The 12,116-nt window shown below is 50.0% G+C and overlaps 1 protein-coding gene and 1 long non-coding RNA gene across 5 annotated transcripts in view; both read right to left on the minus strand.

The window, feature by feature from the left end:
* Positions 1–12,116, minus strand: part of LOC309857099 (conserved oligomeric Golgi complex subunit 2-like) — a 141,251-nt gene that overhangs the window by 70,616 nt on the left and 58,519 nt on the right. The gene's annotated exons all lie outside the window — the stretch shown is intronic.
* Positions 1–12,116, minus strand: part of LOC309857100 — a 42,338-nt gene that overhangs the window by 29,792 nt on the left and 430 nt on the right. For both annotated transcript variants that reach the window (XR_014307481.1, XR_014307482.1), the window contains exon 2: positions 11,661–11,854. This is a non-coding gene — a long non-coding RNA (uncharacterized lncRNA). The remainder of the gene's footprint in view (positions 1–11,660; positions 11,855–12,116) is intronic.

Raw genomic sequence — 12,116 nt, forward strand, 5'->3', positions numbered from 1 at the left:
ACGTTCTGCCATAAACAGAGAGGGCAAGAGACCCCAAGAGATGGGAATATCCCTCACCCTTGCCTGGACCAGGCTTTCAAGACAAGTTGGAAAGCCCACCGCAGCTCTGTCACTGACTCTGAATGAGCCTTTGGAAGACAACACCATCCCAAACAACAGTTTAATTTACTTCTCTTTAAAAAGCAGTGAGACAAGGTCTTGGCCACATCTTCATAAATTAACAGCTTAGGAGGCTAAACCCCAATGATTTAGTTATGTCCCCAGCAGGCAAACCTCCACTGGTGGGCAGCTTCAGGGAGAAAGGGTGCCTCCCCATCCATGAGGACACCCTCTGACATTCATCTGCCTGAAGATGCTTCCTACCCATGGGCATTTACTCCCTGGAACCCTCCCCATCTAAGTTGCCCTCTGGATGCTGCATGAGGCAACTTCCTCACACCCCCATCACCACTGGTGACACCGCAGCTACCCCCGAGCCTTCAAGCAGGGTGCACCTGTCTTTGCTGCCAAGCATCCCATTAGCCCAGCTCCATCACTGATTTCTGTACCCATAATTAATTAACTTATGCATGTATGTATTTCTTTATTTTTACAGATTCATTTATTTTAGGGAGAGAGAGACAGAGACAGAGATACAGAGAGAGCACACACACACAAATACAGGGAGATAGAACCTCCAGCAGATTCTACACTGAGAGCAGAGCACACCTCAGGGCTCAATCCCACCACCCTGAGATCATGACCTTAGCTGAAACCAAGAGTTGGATGCTTCAAAGACTGAGCCACCAGGCACCCCTCTGTACCCTTAATCTTAAGAAAAGACAGACGCCGCTTCTTTCTGTCAGCCACGGCCTCATAAGCCATCTGTCACACAGCCAAAGCTTCCAGAGGATAGGACCAGGTCTGCAACACCAGTGATGCCAGAGTATCACCATAAAACTACAATCTAGTGAGTACCAGGCTCTTCTCTAAGCTCCTAATATGGCCTTCTATTTTGTACCCGTCACAGACCTACATGCTAGGTATTATCCCCAGTGCACAGAGGGGGACACTGAGGTCCATGGCTTACCCAAGCGATCTACTTTTATGTGGCAGCAGCAGGGGCCTGAACCCAAGTCTGTGACTCCAAGGCCCCTCCGTCAACTCTGTTACTCATGCAGCCCTACACAGTCATCAAATACCTCCCTAAACCCTCATCCCTCCTGTGAAAAAGCATGGTCTTCTGCCATTTCCCAGATGGGAAGAAAGCCGGCGTGAGCCAGATATAGTGACCTGCCCATGATGGTACAGGCGATGTCCCCCCTGTTCTCCCTCCAACACCCATGTCATTCTGCACGAGGCCCCATGGGGTCCTTCATGCTTCCAGTGGAAAACTCTGGCGAGACCACCAGTCTCCTGGCAGGCCTTCATCTTGACCCTGGAGGACAGCACCAGTTAGGAGAAACCGGCTAGTTAAGCCTCTGAAATGGGGTCCTACCACCCAGGAAAACCCCCTTATCTCCAGGGCATCGCCCGTGTGAATTAGCTGGCTTTGTAGAGGGCTCCACAAGCACCAGCCTTGCTGAGTCACTTTCTCTAAGGTGGTGGCTGAGACTAAAAGGACCCAGGAAAGAAAGGCATAGGCTGTTGTGGAACTCCAGTGCCTTGGCATCAACAATTAATGTGAGCAGCTGCCTCTGCTCACCAGATCTGCATTTTATGTGGGGCACACTGTTCAAAGTTTACACCCCCCATCTCTGTAACCTTCACGACAACCCCTGGACTCCCTGCACCATCATTACCACCTCACAGACAAGGAGACAAGGCATGAGGGGTGTGTAGAATGATGCAGCTCTGTGCTGGGGCCAACCTGGGGAGGACTCCCACAGGCTTGCTCTTCCCACTGCTGCAGAAGCAGCTGAAAACAACGAGTTTTTCAGTTTGCATTATGTAGAGTGGAAAAGTCAACCATAAAGGTCATTCAATTTTTATATGGGTTATTCCTCAGGATAAAAACAGTTCCAAAAAATAATTTCCGAGAAGTTCAACATATTCCTCCTTCCAGGTGCCTGGAATGTGATGGAATGTTGTTAAAATAAGTTCTGGCCCATCAGCATGCCAGACAGAAACTGGAAGTAAGCTGTTGCAGGTCCCCAAAGGCTCCGTCACAACCCTAAGGAGAAGACATAGAACTTTCACTGTCCCAAAGTAATTATGTTTAAAAAAAAAACAAAAACAGGCACAGGTGGAACATTTTAAATTACAGACTTTCAATGCAGGGGTAGTGGGGGCAGGGGGGGTGTCCCCCCACTACCCCCAAATGTTTCAGCTATATATAGTGACTTAACAAATGACTCATCACAAGTACCTACAAGGCGACTGACAGGCAACTGACCGATGAGGAAGGTATTCGGACTGCTTAACAAAACCAACACAACTTAGAATCTTCATTATTAAGAAGAGAAAACCATTTATTAAACACTCGCCAGGCACCAAACCCGCTAGGCACTGTCACACGATCTACTCATCACAAGGCTGCCAAACTCAGTGCAGAAACTGACGCTGAGTAAGTCACCTAAAGTCATGCAGCACCAGAAACTGGATTCCAACCAGGTCTGACATCAAAGCCCACCCCAGCTTGCTGCAATGCTTCAGAACCTAAGCTTTGTGATGATCAATAAACTACATGCTTAACAATGTTTACACATCTCTGTTAGAATTCAGGGAAAGGTTTTTAAAAATGACATACACAAAGGGAAAAAATAATACAGGTTCTGGAGGCAGGCTGCCCAGGGTTCAAATCTTGACTCCTCCACTTGCAAGCTGTGTGACCTTGGACTCCTTTAGCTCTCCTGTGCCCATATTTCCATGCATTAAAATGGTAACCATAACAGACCCTATCTCCTAAGGCAAATAAAGCATTTTGGTGTTGTTTTTCTTGTTTTAAGATTTTATTATTTATTTGACAGAGAGAGAGAGACAGGGTGAGAGGGAACACACACAGGGGGAGTGTGAAAGGGAGAAGCAGGCTTCCCACTGAGCAGGAAGCCTGGGGAGGATTAGATCCCAGCACCCTGGGGGCATAACCTCAGCTGAACAACTGAGAAACCCAGGTGCCCACAAATAAAACACTGAGAATCATTCCTGGCATGAGTTAAACCTCAGAAGGTGTGGGCTGGTGTTACTTCTTGCTGGGCACTAGATAGGGTCAGCAGCCTCAGGTCCACTGTTTTAGCAACTCATTTGCATAAACAAAGCCCAGGCTCAGCCACTTTGTGCTTACCCTATGGTTTCTTCCTGTCACTAACATCTCTCCTCACTCCTGCTCTGTGGCACTAAGCTCTGGGCCTCAACTTCCCATCTGTCAAATGAGGTGAGGAGCCCAGCTGATCTAACTGAGGTCCTTCCAGCTGGGCAACCTAGGATTCTTGGTAACTCAGGGCCCAGAAATTTCAGAACCATCCTAACACAAACATTACCAGATGACACCCACTCATTTTCCTCAGATCTTCTCTTCCGTATTATGTATAAATGCTTATTTTCATGGCAAATCTTCTCGAAGATCCCAGAGCTCCATGAGCACCCAGAATAGGCTGGGCAGGCATCCCCAGTGCTGAGGCTGGGGACATGATGGTCAGAACCTCTGACCGCCAGGGGAGACGGATTCCAAATCAAGCTGCTCTGATAAGCAGGTCCTCCCTGTTAGAGAGGATTTCAACAGAGCACAGTTAAGAGGAAGTGCAGGCAAGAAACTCATAACTTGGCCCACTGGACAGAGGGCAGTAGGACAGTGGGCCGGAGGGGTGACAGGGATGGAGAGGAACGGCACGATCAACAGAGGCCAGCCAAGGCAGCACTGATGCTCAATGTGAGAGGGTGGGCTGGGGACACACTGTGAAAATGGCTTCACAGGCAGGAAGCAAGCCCAGCTCAGCACAAAGCAAAGTCCTGAGCAGGAACCTTCTGGGACCAGGTTGGACACTAAGGTGAGCTGAAAATGGCTGTGGGACCCAGTGCAGTCTGAATCTCACCCATGCCTCTCACAGGCTGGGTGACCCCGGACCAGTTATGCTACGTCCTTTAATGTTTCCTAAAGGGTATATTCACTCCATAACCCTGAGCCATGTTCTCATTTCGGTGAGTGTGGGAGGCCGCAATAAGGCTTGAGACAAGAACCAAACCAGACCCTGATTTGTGCCTCCTTTAAAGTCCAAATAAACTAACAAAAGGTTTAGGACGGAAAAAGTTCAGTAGCACTGGGAAAGAGTCTGTGCTATGTGTTGTACACTCACCTACGTGACTTCCCACACGCTTACTAAACACATGAGAACAATTCGGTTGGGCTAAAAAGTTCGTTGCTGGTCCTTGCTGCCTTAGTACAGCCCATAAATTACTTTCACGTTTGCTGTATTTGTACTGGCATCAGCCATTTGGCGTCATGAGGAACCGTAGTTGCTTAACTAAACACAGACGTAATGTCACTATATATATGGCCTTAATGCTTTGAATAAACTTAGCACTGTTGGACATCCTCCTCAGTGCTCCTCCTGCCCCCCATCTCTCTGCTTCTCGAGTTCTTTTCTTCATCCTCTTACCCTCATGTTCCTGGTTGATTTGTTGCGCCGGTCACGACAGGTGAGGATCTGATAGTGCCCACAATCTACAGAGATCCAATATATACAACTAGGACAGCCTGGAGGGTGGTGGGCAACCCGGGCTGGACAGGGAGTTAATAAGAAGGAGTCAGGAAGGGTGCCTGGGTGGCTCAGTGGGTTAAGCCGCTGCCTTCGGCTCAGGTCATGATCTCAGGGTACTGGGATCGAGTCCCACATCCGGCTCTCTGCTCAGCAGGGAGCCTGCTTCCTCCTCTCTCTCTCTTTGCCTGCCTCTGCCTACTTGTGATCTCTTTCTGTCAAATAAATAAAATAAAATAAAAAATCTTATAAAAAAAAAAGGAGTCAGGAAGAAGTCATTCCCACACTTGAGGCATGGGTTGGTACTGACCAGAGACTCTGGGCAAGAGACAGTGTCCTAGGACTGCTGTAAGACTAGCTGGGTCCAGGCAAAGCACCTAACAGTGTGTAGATGTAACCCATCTGTAAAAGGGGTGCGGGGGGGGGTGGTTGCAGCTGGTTGAGCATCTTACTCTTTGTTTTGGCACAGGTCCATTCACCTGGCCCATTCACCTGTGCCTGCATGTGTTCTGTGGTGTGCTCTTTATCTCTTTCTCTCTCTCAAATAAATAAATCTAAAAAAAAAAAAAAAAAAAAAAAAAAAAGAAGGAAGTCAGGAAGGATCAGGAGACCTGTTGTTAAGGTCCCAAAGACTCCACCCTCCTCAACTAGCCTCCGGAAATAAAGTAAGTGGATGCCCAGGAGCCTCCTGGACACAAAACTTTCCAAAGCAAAGCTTTCAATTTCATACTGGAGAAAAGGATGCTGTGCAAATTCAAGACAAAAAAGCCAGCCAGGGTGGGGTGGGTTTGGACGGGGTTGGCCCTGTAGGGCTCTGGCCACTAAATGCCCACTGCCCAAGCCAGGAGCCTGGAGTCTGTGCAGCCAGTGCTTCCTGAGGCTTCCACATCTTGGCCTCGCCCTGAAGTTTCCTCCTGGAAGCTCCTTACCCAGGGAGGCCACCTGTGAGCACCCCCTCACACACACCCCAGCTTCTGCCCCTCCATCCAGCTGGAGTGAAGGATCCCCAAGCCTGCTCTCTCTGCTCTCTCCTGCACAGAGAGGAGTATGTGCCCCAGAAATGAGGGTCCCTGAGGATACCTGAGTCCCTGGCCCGAAGACAGCTGGCTTGAGAATGTGGGGTTTTGGTGCTCTAGGCACAGCAGTTCCTAGAGGAAACAGGGTAGGGAGCTCCAAGGTGGAGGGGAGTCCCAGGAGTCTGGGATCGCAGATGCCAGTGGCCCCCAAGTGGAAGGGTTTCAGTGACCCCAGAGTTGAGAGGGGCCAGGGGTCAGGCCTGGAGGTGGACAAGGACCTGTGGGCTAGGGGGCCGGAGATGGAAGTGATCCCAGGGTGGTCGCAGGCCCAAAATAGAGGTGTGGGGGTGGGGGTGGGGGGAAGGGGTCCATGGGCCAGAAAGGAATGGTATCCTGGGGCTCCTGGGTAAAAGGCAGTTGAGGTGGAGGGGGCCCAGTGGGGCCCAGGTTGCGCGGGCAGAACCAGCTCCTCTCGGGCTGGGGGGCCCGGCAATTCTGAGGGACAAAATTTTCCATCAAGTTCTGGAAAAGAAGCCTGTCAGCACAGGCGTCTCTCCGGGGGTCAGACAAGCCCAGTGGTGCTGGGCTCCTTGATGTCAGTAGGGCCCCACGGGTTCCCTGGATACAGAGAAGTGGAGCGAGGGCTGTGGGGCAAGGGCTGTGGGGCAAGGGCTATGGGGCGTAGGAGCACCAGGCCAGCAGCAACCTGTCTGCCAGACCCCCCTCCCGCTCCCTTGGACGAAGCAGCAGGTGGCAGCGGGCAGGTGGAACACAGCCTCCCTCTCTCCCTAGCGCCCCTACCCCTCCCCAGCCCCTCAGTACCTGAGTCAGCGGGGCACCGATGCACTCCCCCAAGCCCTGCCCCGCCAGCCCATAACCCCTGCCTCCCCGGGAGGCGCTACTTGCGCAGTGAGTTCGCTGGGCCCGCAGAAGGCGGTGGGCAGGGCAGGCAGGTGCGGGCGCGCTGCGGCGGGTGGGGTTGATGTAATTGGAGGAAAGGGCACTACTGGGCATTTGGTGGGGAGAGGCCAAATGGAGGTGGCCAACATCTGGCCATGCACAAGACAGGCCTCAGCAAAACTTCACCCAGTCCACGAGGTCGACAGGGGAGACCCGCATCTAATCTAGGACCTGGAAAACCTTTTCCTAGGTTTACATGCTCAAGGGAAATGTATCTGCCCATCAAAACCACAAGAATGTCTGAAGCAGCTTATCCTCAGAAGCCCCAAACTGGATACCATGTAAAAGACCATTAACAGGAGAACGGATAACCGACTACAGTACCTACGTGATGGAAGACAACAGATGATAACGAAATTTAAGATGCCACATACACGACAACAAGAAGGAATCCACACATGTCCTGAGGAACCGAACCACCAGAGCAAGGTAACAGGCAAACTTGATGGCTGGTGATGGAAGAGAGGCAGGGGGCAGGGAGTGACTGACTGGGAAGGAGCAGGAGGGAACCTCTGGTGTGCTCAGAACGTTCCTGATCATCATCTGGGTAGTAGTTACACACAGCGTGCCGCATGCTAGGACTCACGTGCTGTGTGTGTGTATTACACCTCAGCAAGCTTTACCAAAAGCAACGGTCCTCTAAGAGCCCCAACGGGCAGGAATCACACACTGGAGCAGGTCCTCCGAGCATGACTTTCTAAGGATTTCGGTGCACAGCCGGCAGGAGCATTGTAGATATGTTTCTGGAGACCTATTTCACCACAGACACCAAAAACCTTACAGTGGGTCCTTGATTCAATTCTGCTTCGGTCATTTTCTGCTAAGGATTGTGCTACAGATGTGCACACAGACTTAGGTTTCAAGAATATTTATCACAGCAGAACAAATACAAGAGGGAGGCAGCAACAACACTGACCCAGAGGAAACTGTGATACCGCGGACTCATTAAAATCGACATTTAAAAATGTAAATGGGAAACGACTACAATATATTAATTACAATTAAAGAGCAGGTCACCCAACAATCTGACACTTAAGATATATGAAGAATATACTCAATATGATTAACTATGATTAGCTAAGGTCATGAGAGGTTATGGGATTTCTTAAAATTTTATCATTTTTTTCCCTAAAATGTACATATATTACTTATTAATAAGAAAAAATACACAATCACACTTCTTAAAAATAAAAGGTGAGTTTTCAACTCTAAAACTGAGTACCAGGGGCGCCTGGGTGGTTCAGTGGGTTAAAGCCTCTGCCTTCGGCTCAGGTCATGATCTCAGGGTCCTGGGATCGAGCCCCGCATCGGGCTCTCTGCTCAGCAGGGAGTCTGCTTCCTCGTCCTCTCTCTGCCTGTCTCTCTGCCTACTGGTGATCTCTATCTGTCAAATAAAATAAATAAAATCTTTAAAAAAATAAAATAAATAAAATAAAGCTGAGTACCAGACCCCACACAACCCCCAGATTCCCCATGGATTCAGAGCCCTGCTGCTTGCAGAAGCGCTCTATCCACGCTCATCACAGTGGCTGAGACAGATTAAATAGAGATAACATTCCAGATTTCCTGTCTCTTATCCGACTGTGCAGATTGGTTACACAAATCCAAATCCATGCATGCATTAGACCTCACTGAACTGCGTACGCCCTGAGAAAAAGTTACAAGCAATTCCCTGTAAAAATACAAAAGTATTTCTGACAGCAAAAGTTTTCAGATGCTGTAAAGAAAAAAAAAAAAAAAAACTAAAAAGGCACGACCTTCCCTGATTAATCAAGTCTCCCTCGAGAGAAGGCTACCACTTCCCCAGGTCATCTCATCGCCTCAGACGAAACCATGTTTCTCTGTGAAGTGGAGGTGATCGCAGCTCTCTCGGAGTACTCGCAAATGTTTGGCGTGATTATGAAATGGAACACTATGACCGGGGCCTGCTGGTTGTGGTCACCGTCATGCCCACAGCCTGAACACCACCTCCCTCCAGGAAGCTCCCTTCTCTGAATTCTGTGTGGTAGGGGCACATGGCTGACTATTAGGGAGCACTGCATAAGGCGTACCCTGTCGCTCGCCCAGGCACCCAGCTCCTCCCAGAGCCACCGAATGCCATACAGAGCTAAAGCTGGGAGCAGTGGCTCACCGTGGACACCAATGACGAGGGCCCAGGTACCTCAGCTCACAAACCCATTACGAGCATATACATTTAACTCTAGCTTTAAGATGTTTCTCCTCTTACTTCTCAGTCAAAAAAGACTTTAAGCCGAGTAAACCAACAACAAACCCTAAGATAAAACATTTAACCATGTTAATTTCCAAAGCCCTACGGTCCTCTTCAGCTTCTCAAGGTCACACCTCCCTGCTGAATGATTACCGAGGGTTGCTGACACGGTACACAGAAAAAAAAAAACTCTTAGGATGTCCAGCCTCTAAGAGAAAAAGCAAACAGCTCAGAATGCAGCCAGCCACGGCAAAGGAACCACCGACAAAGCCAAACACAGAGGGGCCCCTGAGCATCTGGGAATCTGCCTGTTCCTTTGCCTCCTCAGAGGGAAGGAGTCACAAGACTGCTCGGAATGGGAAATGAGAAGGGCAGAAGCCCGGAAACCAGCGCGTCCTGAATTTCGTGCTGCTTCCAAGGAGTGAGCCCGCCTGCTGTGTCAGTTATTTACACAGTGGGCAGGTGAGGCTGACAGCTTGAAGGGGTTATTTTAGAGGGAGAGCTGTAAGTCTGATCAGGAGAAGGTTCTGGACCCTGGGGTCCCAGCACGCATCTTCAGCTTCCAGGCTGACCCTCCCTTCAGACAGGGTTTAAGAGGCAGCAGGGCAAGCATGGTCTTTGTATTTAAATCACCTCAAGGGGGCCCATATCTCCAGGCACAACCAGAAGCCAGGGAGGAGAGGGAAGGGGGAGAGGGATAGGGTACCTCCACTCCTATCTGCTGGCTGCACTTCTGGAGCGCCTGATCCAGGAAGCTAAATGCATGGACAGAACAGAAGGAAGAATCTGGGAAGACTGGAAGACTAGAAGAGCTGCTCGCGGACTAGTCTCAACCTGAACCACAGAAACACCTCTGCCTCCCTGCCCTCCTCCCCTTGGCTGGGCACCAGGTGCCTCCCTTCTGCACTCCAGATGCAGATCCAAGCTCAGGGGTGCCCAGTGCCGAAGCCTCTCTCTGGCGCAGGGAGTCTAGGGCATCAGCGGGACTCCTAGACAGCACCTGTGATCTCCAATTTAAAACCAAAACCAAAATCCCCAACCAGCCCAAGCCAGCACAAGCAATACATATTTATGTGTAAGACACCTATGCACACATACACATTCATTTATCTACACACACACACACACACACACACACACACACACACACACAGACACGCTTTTGCAGCAGAAAGCAGGCATGAAACCTGTTCCCTAAGTCCTTTGCTTTCCTCATCTGCTTCTAGCAGCAACAGCCATTTCTGCTACGGATTTTCCTATTCGAGGGTTGATCACAGATCCAAATGCCACCATCCTGTTTGCCACCGTTTCCTACCCCACCGGCCTGCTGACGTCTGTCAGTGAACCAGGGAACAAAGATGGAAGACAGGCCCAAGCTGCCTTCCTAAAGTGAGGTTATATTTGACACTTTAATAAACCTCAGAGCCCGAGCCTCTCTGCTCTCAGACTGGCTAGGGTGCAGCTCTCACTCTTAACAAACCCGTCCATCTCTCCCCCCCCACCACGGGACACAAGGGTTTTCTCTGCTCGGCATCTATTTCCAGGCCCCATAAATCATATCCCATTGTTCCAGGCCATCTGAACTCATGCTTAATAAACCATCCACATCACCCTTCCGCCACCACCCCGAATTTCCCACAGGGAAAGACTGTTTCAAGAAGAAAAGGAAATTCTTCATTAGGGCTGGATTTTAAAAGCAAGCTTCCACAAAAAACCGGAAAACAAAATTGGGTATAGATACCATCCAATAACCACTAAATGTCTTTCGTTAAAGCACCTGCCTGCCTGTGATTCTCGGGTCCAGATGTGAGCTCAGTGCACATCCAGAGGAAGCAGAATTTGAACCTGATGCTAAATGACAAATGATCCTGAACTTCATGACCATTTAGGTGCCGCAGTGGCTAGACTAAATTGCTCTGATGCAGAATTTCTCCCAAGTATAGGTTACTGAGAAACATAATATTGCTTGAAAATGTATTTAGGTGCGCTCATCCTTCTCAGACCAACACTCATGGCTCTTAGTCATAACCAGGCTTAAGCTAACACAATTCCCCTATTTTCCCCAGAGAGGGAGGGAAACAAGAGGACATCTCTCTCATGTTCCAAGATTAAAAACTGGATCACAGCACTCACAGCATCAAGTCTGCCAAACCAGAGCTCTGGGTACGTACAATTCTTAAAGAGCTAATTGAATGGAAAACAGCCATCTGGGGCTGGAAACCCTTATGACATTCTGGGAAATGTATGGGGTTTAAAAGGATTATGCAGGGTGATGTGACTTTCAAAATTCCCAAACTCTGAACTAAAGCCTAAATGAGAATATGTTAAATTCACCCATTCCAAAACACAGCAGAGTTGACTCGGACCCTAGAGCCCAGCTGTAGCTCGGGTGTCCACACTGCAGCCTGTCCGTGGGAGGTCTGCAGACCACTCCCTGCTGAGAGAGTCCAGCCAACCCAATTAGCCTACCAGCAGGCTGTGGCACAAGGTCCAGATCCAAGCCCAGGCACCAGCCAGGGTTCCCTTTGGCCTGCCTTCCATGGTTGAACAACAATCATGGAGAGCCACAGGGAGAGCAGCATTGGGTCCAGTATGGCTACTCCCTGGTCCTCCACAACACTGGTTGCACACTCTTCAACACAAGAAAATGGTGTGCAGAAACAAGGGCCTGCCACAGTAGGCTGTCGAGCAAGGAACAGAAAGCATCAGGGGACAGGTGGGACTGCTGGCTGGTCTCCACCTCTCCCAGAGGGCAGAGGCCGCAGAGCTTCTGCAGGCTAAGCAGAGACATGTCAGAATTACCTTTCCAAAAAGTAGGCAGTAAAGGAGGATTTCAAGCAGCCACAACCGCCAGCAGGCCTGCGACCTCCAGATATCAGGGGCTTGACCATGACCGTGTCGGTAAGCAGAACACACAAGTGCCTTCTGGAGCGAGAGCAGACAGCTTAACGCTGATAACTGGTCCTCTCACTCTTCTCTGGTCTCAGCAAGTGATCCTGAAAGGCATGGACAATGTTGGTCAGATTCACTGGAGAAAACACGAGCCAGTGAAGACATCCTGGCTCACACTAGGCCTCCCTCCAAAGGCTGGCTGCCCCACCCCTGGCACCTGGGTAACGCTGCTCTGGGGCCATCCACACAAAACGATTTACGTACCCCCCCACCCGCAACAAACACACACAGACACAAACACACACACACACACACACACAAAAGCTGCATCGGGCTTTAGGAACCTAACTCAAACGCACCCCTAAC

This window comes from Mustela nivalis (genome assembly GCF_964662115.1).
Source record: "Mustela nivalis genome assembly, contig: HAP1_SCAFFOLD_379, whole genome shotgun sequence".
Lineage (NCBI taxonomy): Eukaryota > Metazoa > Chordata > Mammalia > Carnivora > Mustelidae > Mustela > Mustela nivalis.